Source organism: Helianthus annuus, chromosome 15 (genome assembly GCF_002127325.2).
Source record: "Helianthus annuus cultivar XRQ/B chromosome 15, HanXRQr2.0-SUNRISE, whole genome shotgun sequence".
Taxonomy (NCBI): Eukaryota; Viridiplantae; Streptophyta; class Magnoliopsida; order Asterales; family Asteraceae; genus Helianthus; species Helianthus annuus.
Genome location: NC_035447.2, coordinates 127,475,484 through 127,490,519, shown reverse-complemented (window position 1 = coordinate 127,490,519; position 15,036 = coordinate 127,475,484). Strand labels below are relative to the sequence as shown.

Below are 15,036 nucleotides of genomic sequence, written 5' to 3'. Positions count from 1 at the left end.
GATTCAGGAAGACTTCTTACGTCTCAGACAAAAGGATGAAACGATTGACGAGATAACAAACAAGTTCCTTGAGAGGGTGAAGTTCTGTGAGGAGATAGCGGGGACTGAGAGGCAAAGGATTGTACGTTACCATGCTATGTTAAAGGCTGAATATCGGGAATTTGTAAACCCCTCCAAGTGTGCAACGTTAAATGAACTAATTGAATGGGCAAGAGACAGAGAAATTGATATAAAAAGGCAGGTTGAACGGGGAGAGAAAAGGGTAGCGGAGAAGCCTACCAACGCAAGCCCATCGAAAAAGGCAAGATATCAAGACCAAAGCAAGAAAGGGAAAGCAAGTAGTGAAATCCCGACTTGCAAGACGTGTGGGAAGCATCATTCGGGTGAATGTTTTTCGGGAAAGAAGGGATGCTACAAATGTGGACGAGAAGGACATCCGTTTTATAGGTGCCCCGAAAACTCAAAGGCGTGTTACAATTGCAATGAAACGGGGCACATTAAAGCGGAATGTCCGAAATTCCAACAAGGGGCAAAGAGAGATGGAAAGAAGGATGAGCCCCCCAAGGCTCACGGGAGGATGTTTCAGTTAACCTCGGATGAAGCTAAAGCTAGCCCGGACGTGGTTTCAGGTATATTCTTGGTTAATTCTATGCCTATGAATGTTTTATTTGATTCCGGGGCTAGTAGGTCGTTCATTTCTAATGAATTGTTAGCTCACCCATCGTTTAAGCTTGAAAAGATGTCAATACCCTTAGAGGTTGAAGTTGCTGATAGTAAAAGCTATTTGTTGCATGATATTTGCAAAAATTGTAAGATAATAATCGAAGATGAGGAAGTTAGTATAGACCTTGTTCCAATGTACATGGGGGAATTTAAAGTAGTTGTAGGAATGGATTGGCTAGCCCAAAACCACGCTGAAATTCAATGTGAAAAGAAAGTCATTCATATAGTAACCTCGGGGGGGGGGGGGAACGGATAAGTGTTCAAGGGGAAAGGGTCATCAAGCCGAAATTGTGCTCTATAATCAAAGCTGTCAAACATGTGAGGAACGGGGGTAGAGCTTATCTATCTTATGTGATTGACACTAGTCGAGGTGTCCCAAAGCTTGAAGATGTGAACGTGGTGAATGAATATCCGGATGTGTTTCCGGAAGACCTACCAGGGCTCCCACCTGAACGAGAAGTAGAATTCAAAATAGAGCTTAACCCGGGTGCAAAACCAGTAGCTAAAGCTCCTTATCGGTTGGCCCCAACCGAAATGAAAGAATTGATGACGCAGCTTCAGGAGTTGCTCGATAAGGGTTTTATTAAACCAAGTATTTCACCATGGGGAGCACCCGTATTATTTGTGAAGAAGAAAGATGGTTCGATGCGAATGTGCATTGACTATCGAGAGTTGAACAAGTTAACGGTGAAGAATCGATATCCATTGCCCAGAATTGATGACCTATTTGACCAGCTACAAGGGGCAATATGGTTTTCAAAAATTGATTTGCGGTCGGGATATCACCAACTGCGTGTGCGAGAAGAAGATGTGCCGAAAACAGCGTTTCGAACACGGTACGGGCATTACGAGTTTTTAGTAATGTCCTTTGGGCTGACGAACGCACCAGATGCGTTTATGGATTTAATGAATCGGGTGTGCCGAAATATGCTTGATAAGTATGTAATCGTTTTCATCGACGATATCCTAATATACTCCCGTAGTGAAGCAGAGCATGCTTCCCATTTACGCGATGTATTGGAGACGCTACGCAAGGAAAATTTATATGCAAAGTTCTCAAAGTGTGCCTTTTGGCTTAGAGAGGTACAATTTTTGGGTCATGTGATCGATGCGGATGGTGTTCATGTGGATCCGTCCAAGGTAGATGCGGTAATGAACTGGGTACCCCCGAAGAATCCAAGCGAAATAAAAAGTTTTCTAGGCTTGGCTGGGTACTACAGGAGATTTATCCAAGATTTCTCCAAGATAGCCTCTCCTATGACAAAGTTAACAAAGAAGAATGAAAAGTTTATCTGGGGTGAAGAACAAGAAAAAGCGTTTCAGACTTTAAAAGAAAAGCTCTCAAATTCTCCGGTGTTGACACTACCGGATGGAACGGATGAATTAGTAGTATATACTGACGCCTCCCGCCAAGGATTAGGTTGCGTATTAATGCAAAAGGGTAAGGTCATTGCTTATGCCTCAAGGCAACTCAAACAGCATGAAAACAATTACCCAACTCATGATCTAGAATTGGCGGCAGTCGTGTTTGCTTTGAAAATATGGAGGCACTACCTTTATGGGGTGAAATGTACTATCTTCTCGGATCATAAAAGCCTCAAATATTTTTTTGAACAGAAAGATCTCAATATGAGGCAACGAAGATGGTTGGAACTCATTAAGGATTACGATTGTGACATCTATTATCATCCCGGGAAGGCTAATGTAGTAGCGGACGCACTTAGCCGAAAGGAGTACCCACCCCCGATTCGGGTAAAATCCATGAAGATGGTAGTCACTCCTAAACTCCTTGATGAAATTCGAGAAGCTCAAACGAAATCTTTAAATGCTGTTGACCCGAAGAAAGAAAGAACGAAAGGGTTTATTCATGAATTGGAAGAGAATGCAAATGGTATGAAAACGAGGTACAATCGAATTTGGATACCTCGGTATTGTGAGGTGAAAGAATTATTGTTGAATGAGGCTCACAAGTCTCGATACTCCGTTCATCCGGGGGCTACAAAGATGTATCGAGACTTGAGAATGAATTATTGGTGGCCGGGGATGAAGAGAGACATTGTCAAATATGTTGCGAAATGTTTGACATGCTCTCAAGTAAAGGCCGAACACCAAAAGCCGTATCGGAAATTGCAACCCTTGGAAATCCCAGTGTGGAAGTGGGAGCATGTAACGATGGATTTGGTAACTAAGCTTCCCAAGACAAAAAAAGGGCACGATGCATTATTGTTGGTCGTTGACCGACTGACCAAAAGCGCACATTTCTTACCGATTCGGGAAAAGTATAACTCAGAAAAGATGGCGGAAGTCTATATGAACGAGATTATATCCCGACATGGGGTTCCGGTGTCTATAGTATCCGATCGGGACACCCGGTTCACATCGCGCTATTGGAGGAAGTTTCATGAAGAATTGGGGACCCAATTACACATTAGCACCGCCTACCATCCACAAACCGATGGTCAGTCAGAACGAACTATTCAAACCTAAGTTGATATGTTAAGGGCGTATGTTATGGATTTCGGAGGAAGCTGGGATGATCATCTACCTTTGGTAGAGTTCTCATATAATAACAGCTATCATAACAGCATAAGAATGGCCCCCTACGAAATGCTTTATGGAAGGAAATGTAGAACCCCAGTTTGTTGGGGGGAAGTGGGTCAACGAGAAATCGCGTCAAAAGAAGTAGTGGCCAAGACGAATGAAAAAATAGATATGGTTAGATCAAGAATAAAAGCAGCACAAGATAGACAAAAGTCTTATGCGGATCGACGAAGTCGGCCAATTGAATTTCAAGTGGGAGATCATGTATTACTAAAGGTCTCTCCATGGAAAGGAATAATCCGTTTCCGTAAACGCGGGAAGTTAGGTCCTCGATACATCGGGCCATTCAAAATACTCGCCCGGGTCGGGGCGGTGGCATACCAGTTAGAATTACCACCCGCGCTGGATGGGATCCATAACACCTTTCATGTGTCGCAGTTGCGAAAGTGCCTTGCGGATGAAACGGCATACGTGCCTATGGATGACATTGAAGTGGATAAGAAGTTGAATTATGTTGAAAGGCCCGTCGCAATTAAAGATTTTAAAGTGAAGCACCTCCGAAACAAATCTGTTCGACAAGTGTTGGTTCAATGGCAACACCGGAAGGGATCGGATCTCACATGGGAAGCGGAGGATGACATGCAAAAGCACTACCCGGAATTATTTGGTACGTAGTCAGGTTTCGGGGACGAAACCTTTTATAAGGGGGGTGGACTTGTAACACCCCAGTTTTCGTATGTCGTAATATAATAAACTAATAGTGATGATGATTTAATGACAAAGAATGGTAAATATAGATTTTTTTTTACCATTATGAAAGTCAGACTTGTAACGCCCCCAATTTTCGTACATCATAAAATATAATATGTAGTGACGTTTTATTTATTTAAAATGGGAATGTATAGAATTATGTCATATTAAAGGATTAGTAAAGGATAGATAACAAGTTGGGATATGGGTTAATAAAGTGAAAAAGATCTAAAAGGTGAGGGACTAGATGTGAATATATGAATTAAATTAGATAAAAGAAAGGAAAAGACCAAAATTGGTCCTGGTGTGCGAACGTGAGAAGGCCAGGGGAAAGCTTTTCCTCTCAAAAACCCTAACATCTTAATTTCTATCAAATTGAAAGTGAAATCAGTGAAGAATCGAATGCATGAGCTAAGAATCCTGATTGTCTAAGTATTCTTGATCTCAAGTAAGTGAAATTTCCTGATTTGATGATGTTTGGTTATGTGGGTATAGTGTAATTCATGAATGTAATACAAAATTTAGTATGATTTATGGTTGCTATGAATGTTTAAACATCAATAGATGCCATATTTCGAATATGAGCATGATTAGGGCAAAAACCCAGATGCATGTTAAGTGAGGGTTAGAAATTTGAAGTTCTACATGTTAATTTGATTGTTGATTGATTAAATTGTTATGAAAAAATTGATTAAGAATTAGGTGTTCATGTTTAGGATGATGACTTTCCAAGTTAGAGATGTTTATGTCAATCTATGAGTGAACTATGGAAAATGTGTTTAAGATGCTTGTACATTGTGCTAAGTTAGTGATACGCACACAATGTGTTCGATGAAATGCCTAAGTGAGTTAGTTTATGATTTTTACATGGATACTTGTTAAATTGATGAAAGTTCTTTATGATAATGACGTATGTGATTAGTAGTCGCCATATGTACTATAAGAATTGTGAAAGTAATGTTTGAGAAAGCTAAAGTATGAGATTATGTCATATAGGCGCGAAAAAGGAAGAAGGCGCAAGTCACTCGAAGGCACAATCATCTCAGGATCGCGGTAAGTTCATATGAACTTTATGTACTCTATTTGTAGATTTATGAATGATACCATTTAGAACTATGATTTTAGTATAATTTCCCTTTATGAATCATGATTGAATAAATGCAAAGAGTTGTATGGAGAAATGTCCGAAAGATCAAGTTGTGGTAAAATTTAAAAGATCCGTCTATTAGGTTGGAATGTCAAGTAGAATGATAGTTGGAATGTTTAGGAATTAGATTTGCCATACGGGTCAAATGGGGTAAGTATATTGAAGAATATGATATGTGGCGATTCATCACAAATGAATTGGAAAGTGGAATGATGAATGTTTCCGAATGAAAGTAATGATGTTAGTAAGGTAATATGTTACGTTAACGGGTTGAAAAAGAATATGGAATTAAAGGATTTTAATTGTTATGTGTTACGAACTAACAAGTGTTTGTTGTTATGAATGTTAGGTAAATCTCATGCTTGATTGCGGCGCACTCGGAGCGAACACACAAGTGTCGACCTTTTACACGCTTCCGGTTCATGTAGTTGATTATGAATGGGTCAAAAACTTCGTTTTGTCATATGATGTTAAATTGTGTCTAGTATGTTAGTAAGTAGCTAGAATTTCTAAATCTTTTGGTATATTTTGTACAAAATTGTTCATGGTGAACCTTATGGTCACAACTTTGTGGTTTTGAAAAGTGTCGTAGAACATAATTAAATGATGTTGTTAAAAGCAGAGAAAAGGTTAAATTTTCGAACGGGTCATGTCAGAATTTTTTTAGAATTCGTATAAAGTTATGTTATATGTCAAAAAGGGAAAACGGGCGCCACAAACCTAAATTCAAAATTGCTTATTTCGTGGGGAACATTTCTTGGATATATGGGTAACCCCCGAAATCTTGTTTGAAAGATCACTTTTTCTGACATACTAGGTCTTTGTGCGTGGTGATATCTGGGGTATTATACCAGGACTTCTGATTTTGCGGAAGCAATAGCCTAGTCCTCGTATAATACTTTGCAAAAGCTTTAATCTTTAAAGCCAACCCTCTGCTAAAAAATTGAGAAATATTGAAAGATATGTATCAATGGCAGTTGAAGAAAAGATCCCCAAACGGGACACACCAAAAGTCGAGCCGTCATCTCTCTGCTGAACGAAAGTTCTGACCTGAGCTCTCACGGTTTCGCATTTACCCGTTTAAAGATATCACTAGTGTACATTCACCTGTAAGACTGAATATTGGGGTCTGGATACGGGAGTATATTCAAGTGGTGGGACACATGAATAAGTTTAAGTTCTTAATACATTAATCTTGTATCTCGAAACAGTTGAACTTTGTGTGAAAACTTAAGTGGATCAGTATTCTGACAATCTAGGTGAATTGTTTAGAACTTAAAATGTTTAAAGCTTAACGGTGTTGGTGATTTGTCTCATAATCTGATATGATCCTCTTACACAAACTCACAAAAAGATTGTCTGTAAATATTTCTTTACTGCATTTCATTTTATTCAAAAATCCAAAAAGATTTTCAGTGTGTTTTAGCATAAATTTTTGAAAAATCCAAAAAGATTTTCGACAGCTGATGTTGAATAGTTGATTTTCGAAATTCCGAGTGCTAAACATGATGATAAATTTTAGAGGGAGTTGGATTAATCTAAGAATGTTTGAAAATTTCTTACAAGTGGGTCATTAGTGATTAACATTGAAAAATCATTCTGGATAAGGTTGAAAGGGAGTCTGAATATGTAAAAATTTGTCAAATGTTAAATTTTTGAAATTTATTGTTTGGGTAGAGGATGTGCAGGACTGTATGGTTTCTGAAGATGAGTGTTAGAGAGCCAGGTTCCGATATCTGAGGACTCTGCATCTGAGTATAGAGCCAGGTCATGATCCTGATCCTGTGAAAGCCAGGCTACGATCCCAGCAAATCGATAGGGGGAGTCTGAAGACATCCAAGTAGAAGTTTTTGTTCGAGGGGAGTGTGTTGGTGCTGATTCTTCAAAGAGCAGTCAGACTGATAAAAACTGAAGACATTGAAGACTCGACACTTAAGACTCGTCAACATCTAAGGGGAGACTGTTGGTGCATACATCTGTCGACTTCGTCTTGTATCGAGTCTTGCATTTCACATGGCACGAAGATCAAGAAATCAAGAGATGCTTCTAATTTCGCATGAAGTTGCTCGAGTAATTCCGTACGGAATTAGGTATTTCGCATGAGTATTAATTCCGCATGTATAATAATTCCATGTGAGCATGTTTCATACGAAATTAGATGTCTATATATAGGTTTGATTTCGTTTCATTTCATACGGAATTAGGAGATTGTTTTCCGACGGCGGAGCGCTGTCGAAGTGTCTTTAGATCTGTAATTGCCTCAAAATCAATATACAAGACAGTTTAAAGTGATATCTTGCTGAATCTAACTCATCATGTCTGTTTCCGCCTTTCATTTTGAGTAGAACACCTCTGATCGACTCATTTTGGGTCCGCAATCAATCCTACAGATCAAATTAATCTTTTCAAGTCAAACCTATACGTGATTGGGTGGGATATTTGAAGGTAACATCTATGGTGAATGTTCTGGGGTGTAACAGAGAAGAAATTCCTTTCACTTATTTGGAGATTATAGTGGGTGCTAATATGAATAGGCTTAACAATTGGAAACAAATTATTGAAACTTTTGATAAACGATTATCCTCATGGAAAGCTAAAACTCTTTAGATTGATGGCAGACTTACTTTGATTAAGGCGGTTTTGGAAAGTCTCTCGATATACTTTTTTTCTCTTTACAAAGTTCCAATTGGTATTATTGACACATTAAAAGCAATAATGAGAAATTTTTTGTGGGTTGGAAACAACTTATAACAACCCTCCTAAAACACCCCTAACGCCCTAAATATACCCTGTGTACTCGTTAACGGTCCTAAATAACATTTATATTAATAATAAAAACAAATAATATACCTTCTCGAGGGGCGCGACCCCCTTGAGCTTGCGAGTCGCGGGCCGCGATGGAGTAACACCAAGCGACACCGCCTTGCGCCACGTGTCCACCTGCGTGTTGAGCCTAGTGAGTTGACTCACCAAGGCCAGGCCCTAGCCAGCCTAGCTCGCGGGCAGCGAAGGAGAGAGGGGTGGGCGTCGCGGGGCGCGCGCCGCCTCTCGATCAGGCTATATAAGGAGGCTTCAGCCTCATTCTTCAAACTGTTCATTTTCTTTTTCTCTCTCAAATCTCTAGTGCTTTAATACTCTGGAATAATACCCCCCAAAAAGCGAAGCTCTGCCTCGTTGTAAGTATTATAACCCCCGATCACGTATTTGTTACCCTACCCGATTGATCTAAGGCTCCGTAACGCATGTTAAGGCTCTGCCAGACTTAGTTCGTTTGAGTTCTGTCTCATGATGTATGGCTAATGTGATTTGGGTTATCTTACTAACACGTGTGCATTGTTTAATTTTAATAGATAATAACCAGGAGAATCACCAGGAAGCTACAATAGTATCACCTAAATCAACAAAGTGAGTACATTCTCTTTTTGTCACCCTTTGTGATGCCATTATTTCAAAAGTTTTACAAATCCCAAAATGTTATCAGTTATAATTACAGTGATTGAGTTTTTGTAATCTACAATTGCTGCCAGTGTTATGGGGTTTGTATACAGTACTTGATAACCTTCACAATTGGGCACGGGTATCCAATGTTTGTTATGACCATAGTCACAGATCCGTCGATTGACAAGTACTGACTGAGTAATTGGGTAGATATAAACATTGTAATTGCTCTCAATGCTGTAAAGCTATAAAACTTGTTTTGATTAAGCTGGGATGCACTCGCCAGTATTTCTTGCAGATAAAATCTTTTTAAAACGCGTTTCAGGTAACTAAATGTGAAGCTAATAGAAGCCAGCTGGAGAGCACTGAAGGCTTAGAAAAGTGGCTATAAAAGTTACCTAAATAAAAAGGAGATTATGTTTTTAATAAAATTGGGTTTATCCCTATAAATGTATTGTAATGGAAACATGGGTTTCACCCCATGTATTTATGATATATAAAAAGTTTGGTGTTTTAAACTCTGATACTATTTCCTAACTACGGTCCTAATGTATAAATTCTGCTGCCAAAATTAATAAACAGCGATACCACCGGCTCTGTGTGCGTCTCGCAGCCGCCCGCTTCCAGGCAGGGGTCGGGGGCTGCGACACAACTATTTGCACAAAATCCAATCGGTGGCTTTAGATTGGGTAACGCTTCATAAAACAAAGGTGGGGGGGTTGGGTATAAACTGCCTTAAAATGTGAATGAAGCTTTGTTGGCTAAGTAGGCGTGGAAAGTCAAGGTGGAGAACCAAAGCATTTGGAGGAAAGTTGTAGGATCGAGGTCTTGACCCGAATGAGTCGATCAGGGGAGTTATACTTCGTTTCAAGTGCGGAATAACAAGAAACGGAGGTAGAAACAGCTGATTCTTCACTTACTCTACTATTTGTATTGATTTGACAACGATTACAGCTCGATCTTCACACCGGCAGCACTTCGGTATGGAATACAAGGCAACAACTACTGAATTCGCTCATAGAACACCTATTTACAGTGTTCTGATTTCGCTCATACGTACATTACCACATAAGCGAAACCCTAACCTGTCCAAATAAGCGAAACCTCCTCACTAAGACCATATGAGCGAAACCTCATGTCCCTAAGAGTGAAATCATTACTAAACACAAAACACTCTCCAATTTTCTCGAAAAATGCGCCCTAATCTATACCATTCAATGTAAGACTCGATCCAAGACGAAGTCGACAAATGTAGTGCACCAACAGACTCCCCCTCAGATGTTGACGAGTCGACTATCGAGTCACGACAATGCTGTGTCTTCACATCTTCATTCTTGATCAGTCTCTGGGATTTTCTCTCTCTCTATCTTCATCAATAGACTCTCCTTTAACAATATCTGCTTGAATATCGTCAGGCTCCCCCTCTCGATTTGCTGGCATTTCTTTGTTCTTCAGCAACATCTGTTTCAGGATCATTGTCTGGCTTCCACTTTGTCCTCAGAATCGAAACCTGGCTCAAACTACAGAGTCTTCAATTTCCAGGATCGAAACTTGGCTAAACCTGCACATTCTTAACCCAGAAGTAAGATTTTAACAATTTAAGTATAAACGAATGCATCAACTCTCTGAAATAATCAGACGACTCCCTCTCAAAACATATGCACCAACAATCACTCTCTCTCAGTTCACACACACATGATGAACCACTTGTTGATTTAGAAAACATATTTTGACACTCAAAACACACTCCCCCTCACAACAATGTCATCATTTTTAGCACTCGGAATTTTGAAAATCAGCTTTCCAACATCAGTTGTCGAAAATCTTTTTGACTTTTTCAAAAGTTTATGCTAAAACACACACAAAATCTTTTTGGATTTTTATGAAAGAAAGTAAATGACACCACTTGCAGAATTAAAAAGATGCAGAAATGAAATATTTACAGACAATATTTTTGTGAGTTCGTGTAAGAGGATCATAGCAGTTTTTGAGACATGTCACTATCACCGTTAAGCTGATTACATACTAAGTTCTGAACAATTCACCTAGATTGTCAGTATGTTTGTCCACTTAAATTTTCACACAAAGTTCAATTGATCCGAGATACGATGTTAATGTTTTAATGACGTGAACTTATCCGTGTGTCCTACTACTTGAATATACTCCCGCATCCAGATCCCAATATTCAGTCTTACAGGTGAGTATACCACAGATGATATTTGTTCAGGGGTTTGATGCGAGGGCGTGAGAGCTCAGGTCGATACTTCCGTATACGCAAAGAGATGACGGCTTCGACTTTACAGTGTGTCCCCTTTAGAGGATCTTTTTGATTTCTGACGGGTGGTCCTTTGGACAACCCTTAAGTGTGATAAAACATGAAATAATCCTCCATTTAGCCGTGTAATTATCTTGAATTAGATAACTACGATGCTTATGTTTCAGGTACAAATTAGGAGATAAGCGATGGATAAAAAGGCAGCTTATGGATGCTTTGGTGAAAACGGGTCGAGAGAAGAACACAAGACAAAACAAAGAAGTGAAGGCTGCTTGGTACCGTAAATTACGGTATCACCGTAATTTACGGTGACCCATTTTCTCAATTCTGTTGCACCGTAAATCAGACTCATCTCACCGTAACACTTTGATGGCCACCGTAAATTACGGTGGAGCCGTAATTTACGGTGGAACCTGAACGTGAAATGTGTAACTGCCACAATATAGTCGTTTTTGGGGTGTCTTTTGGTATTATCTCATCATTGACGGTTCTTGGAGACTTTGGGAGCGAATTTGGAGTACTTGCTTGGTTTGTGAACATTTCTAAACATTCGGTTTGTGTTTTTAATCTTTATGAACATTAGATTGAGGTTGATGATGATTCACCGAGCCATGTCCGGCTAAACTCTTCGGTGATCATCCTAGGTGAATGTTTCTAAGACTTTTGTGTGTTAAATTTCTGCATTTCTAGAATGATATCTTGCGTTGCTTGAATGTCATGGTGTATGTTTGATTGATTGTAGCGTGTTAATCCATATTACAATTTCTAGTCTCGATCGTACGTTCTTGGTGCCGTTGGCAACCGAGATATCACGGGAAGGGTTAGGGTTGGTTATTGGTTAATAGGTCATCGGGAAACAACCTCGCATTATCTAATCCGAGTACTTTGTTCCCTTTTATCACTTCAATCACACATACACGAGTTATGTCTATGTAACTCTTTCTAGTGAAATTGCACACAACTGTTCGAAGAAACTGAATCCTAGGGTGATCACTGTTCTCTCCTAATTGTTTACAACCTACTTTGATTTGAATTAGTTCTTAATTTAGTTTTCCAAAACAACAATCCACAATCTTGAATTTTAATTTTCTGCAAGTTAGCTTAATTTTAGTATAAATACAAAGCTACACAATCAACACATTTTCCACATACTCCCTGAGTTCGATACCCTACTACCGCTAACTACAGTTGTTTAGGGATTAAATTTGCGTGACCCACGACATCACGTCAAATTTTGGCGCCGTTGCCGGGGAGTAGTGCGCAACGTGTGTTAATTTCATAGTTTTGTTTGTTATTTTCGGGTTTACGCTGGTTGTGTTTAGTGTGCAGGTACTTGAGGTGTATGCATACTAGAGGCTCTCACAGGTCATCACCGCTATCGTTTGATCCGGAAATTGAAAGAACGCTACGACAAAACCGAGTTTTAGTTCGAGAAAACAAAATTATTGGTTCACCTACTTCACCCATTACACCGAGAAACATCATGGCTGATTCTCAGATTCCACTTACAACCAGTCAAACAACCTCATCTTTTATACCTACTTCCACCCAACCATCACCAAACACTACATTACCTAATACCACCGCTGGATTTACACCAACCAATTCCACTCAACCAATCACCACTCAAAATGAGCCTGCCATCACGTATGATCCATCCACCACAATCCCACCATTATCTCACTTCTTTCCCCCAACTACGGGTCAATCATCATCTACCTTCACAATTGCACCCAATTCAACTATTGTGCATACTACCCCATCCTTTAGACCACAGCAATCGGGTTTTCAGTATTCAAACATTCCATTTGGGCAAACCTCGGGAATGCAAGGGGGTGATTATGATGAAGGATTTGAAGACTTTGAGGGGTATGAAGATGATGGGTATGGTTATGGAGATTATGGTGATCAAGGGGATTTTGGGTATGTTCACAGTCAATCTCAAGGGATGGCGAGTGTTGGTGGAATGCAACATCAACAACTTATACCACAACATATTCGGCCAAGACCACAAGGGCCACCAATGCCACAACCGATTCCATTGCAACAGGTCCGGCCACAACATGTACACCAACAACCATTTCAAAGACCACCTCAGCGCCCACCGATGCGACCACAACAGTTTCAACAACCGATCGCACCACAAGGGCAAGTACCAAGACCGAATGGGCCGATTATTCCGAGAGGTAGGTATGGTGTGCCACGAAGACATCTTAGAGAACAAGCAAGGGGAATAGAGGCACACTTCAGGCCAATCATTACTCAAAACCCCTCACCGGTGGTTATCCCTCACAACAACCAAGGGAGAACTTTTGAAGTAAGAACAAACTCGTTGCAAAGTTTACCGAAGTATAAAGGGTTAGCAACGGAGGAGCCGTATTTCCATCTAGAGGCCTATGACTCAATTTGCAATACTTTTGGGAGTCAAGGTTTTTCGGCCGATGAAGTCAAGTTAGTCTTATTTCAGTTTTCTTTGGAGGATAAGGCAAAGAAGTGGTTCTACACTTTGCCTTCGGCATCAATATATACATGGGGGGAGATGCAACAAACCTTTTTGGATGAATTCTACACCGCCCAAAAGACCAATGATGCGCGGAAGGGGTTGAGAAGCTTTCAACAACAACACGGTGAGATGTTCCATGAGGCGTTTGAGCGTTTTAACATGATGATTAAAAACTGCCCTCATCATGGGATTGAGTTATGGGAGTTAATGAACGCTTTTCATGAGGGGTTAAGCGCCGAAGATGCACGGGATTTAATGTCTATCACCGGAGGGACGTTTGGAACCAATTATGAGAATGAAGATTGGGAGTTTTTGGAGAGTATGGCAACTACATCAAAAAGGAAAGCCCAAGCTTCGAGGAGAGCTCGACCAACAACTAACCGACCACAAGTGCATGCCATAGATGAAGGTAATGTTCAAAGTACTAACCAAATTTATGATGTGTGTGCTTTGTGTAATGAAATAGGTCACGCGGCTGAAAATTGCCAAGGGATGTTGGAAGGGCAATATGAGGAAGTTCATGCGATCCAAGGTCAAGGCCAAGGAGGAGGTGGTAGGAACTACAACAACATGAATTCTAATACCTACCACCCCGGGTTGAGGAATCACCCGAACTTTAGATATGGGAACCCGTCAAATCAAGCGAACCCAAATTTTCAAGGTAGCCAAGGTAATTTTGGTTCACGGCCATCTTATAATAACCAAGGTGGGTACCGGGGCGGAAATAACCAAGGGTATCAAAAACAATACCAAACGGGTCAAGAGCAAAGGGGATCTTCGGGTGGAAACGAGGTGATGGAGATGCTTAAAAGCATGCAATTGGAAATGCAAAAGCGGAATCAACTTGATGAAGTGCGGATGCAAAAAGATGAGGTTCGCGATAAAAGCATCCAGTCACTAACGACTCAAATGGGGCAATTAGCAACCGATGTGGCGGAACTAAAGAAAGGTAAGGGTCAACTTCCAAGCGACACAAAGGTAAACCCTTCACACGGTTCGTCACGAGGTAATGTTAATATTAACCATGTTAGTGTGTTAAGAAGTGGGAAAGAGTTTAAGGCCAATTTGTCACCCGAATTGGTCGAGGGGGTGGTTGAGGACATCACGGGAATGGAAAGTGATGATGAACTTGCACCGGTTAAACCAAAAGAAACAACTATTAAAAAAACGGGGTTGGGTGAAAGTGAAAAAAGTAAAAATGAAAAGAATGAAAAAATAGAGGGTGAGCCGAGTCAAGTTCCATTCCCATCGGCTTTACTTGACCCGGGGAAGAAAAATGTTATTGTGTCAAGGGGTCCTCAAAAAGAGGAAATGTGGGATGTGTTCAAACAAGTTAAAATAAATCTCTCACTTCTTGATGCAATAAAACAAGTTCCCGCTTATGCAAAATTTTTAAAAGAATTATGCACACAAAAGAGGCAAAACAAGAAAAAAGTGCCTAAGCGGGTAGATTTGACCGGGCAAGTGAGTGCGGTGTTGAATGGGGAGCTTCCTCCTAAGCTCCAAGATCCGGGCACGCCATTGATTAATGTACAAGTTGGTAATTTTCAAATGGCTAAGGCGTTGCTAGATCTCGGAGCCGGAGTTAGCATTTTACCGGGGGGATTATACGACCAATATGACTTTGGTCCATTAGCAAGGGTAGAGACAACGGTTGTT

General features: G+C 40.3%; 1 non-coding gene across 1 annotated transcript; it reads right to left on the bottom strand.

Moving 5' to 3' along the window:
- Positions 1-13,462: 13,462 nt before the first annotated feature.
- Positions 13,463-13,568, bottom strand: LOC118487824. Its single transcript, XR_004882767.1, has one exon. It is a non-coding gene; the product is annotated as a small nucleolar RNA R71 (small nucleolar RNA).
- Between the last annotated feature and the right edge of the window lie 1,468 nt (positions 13,569-15,036).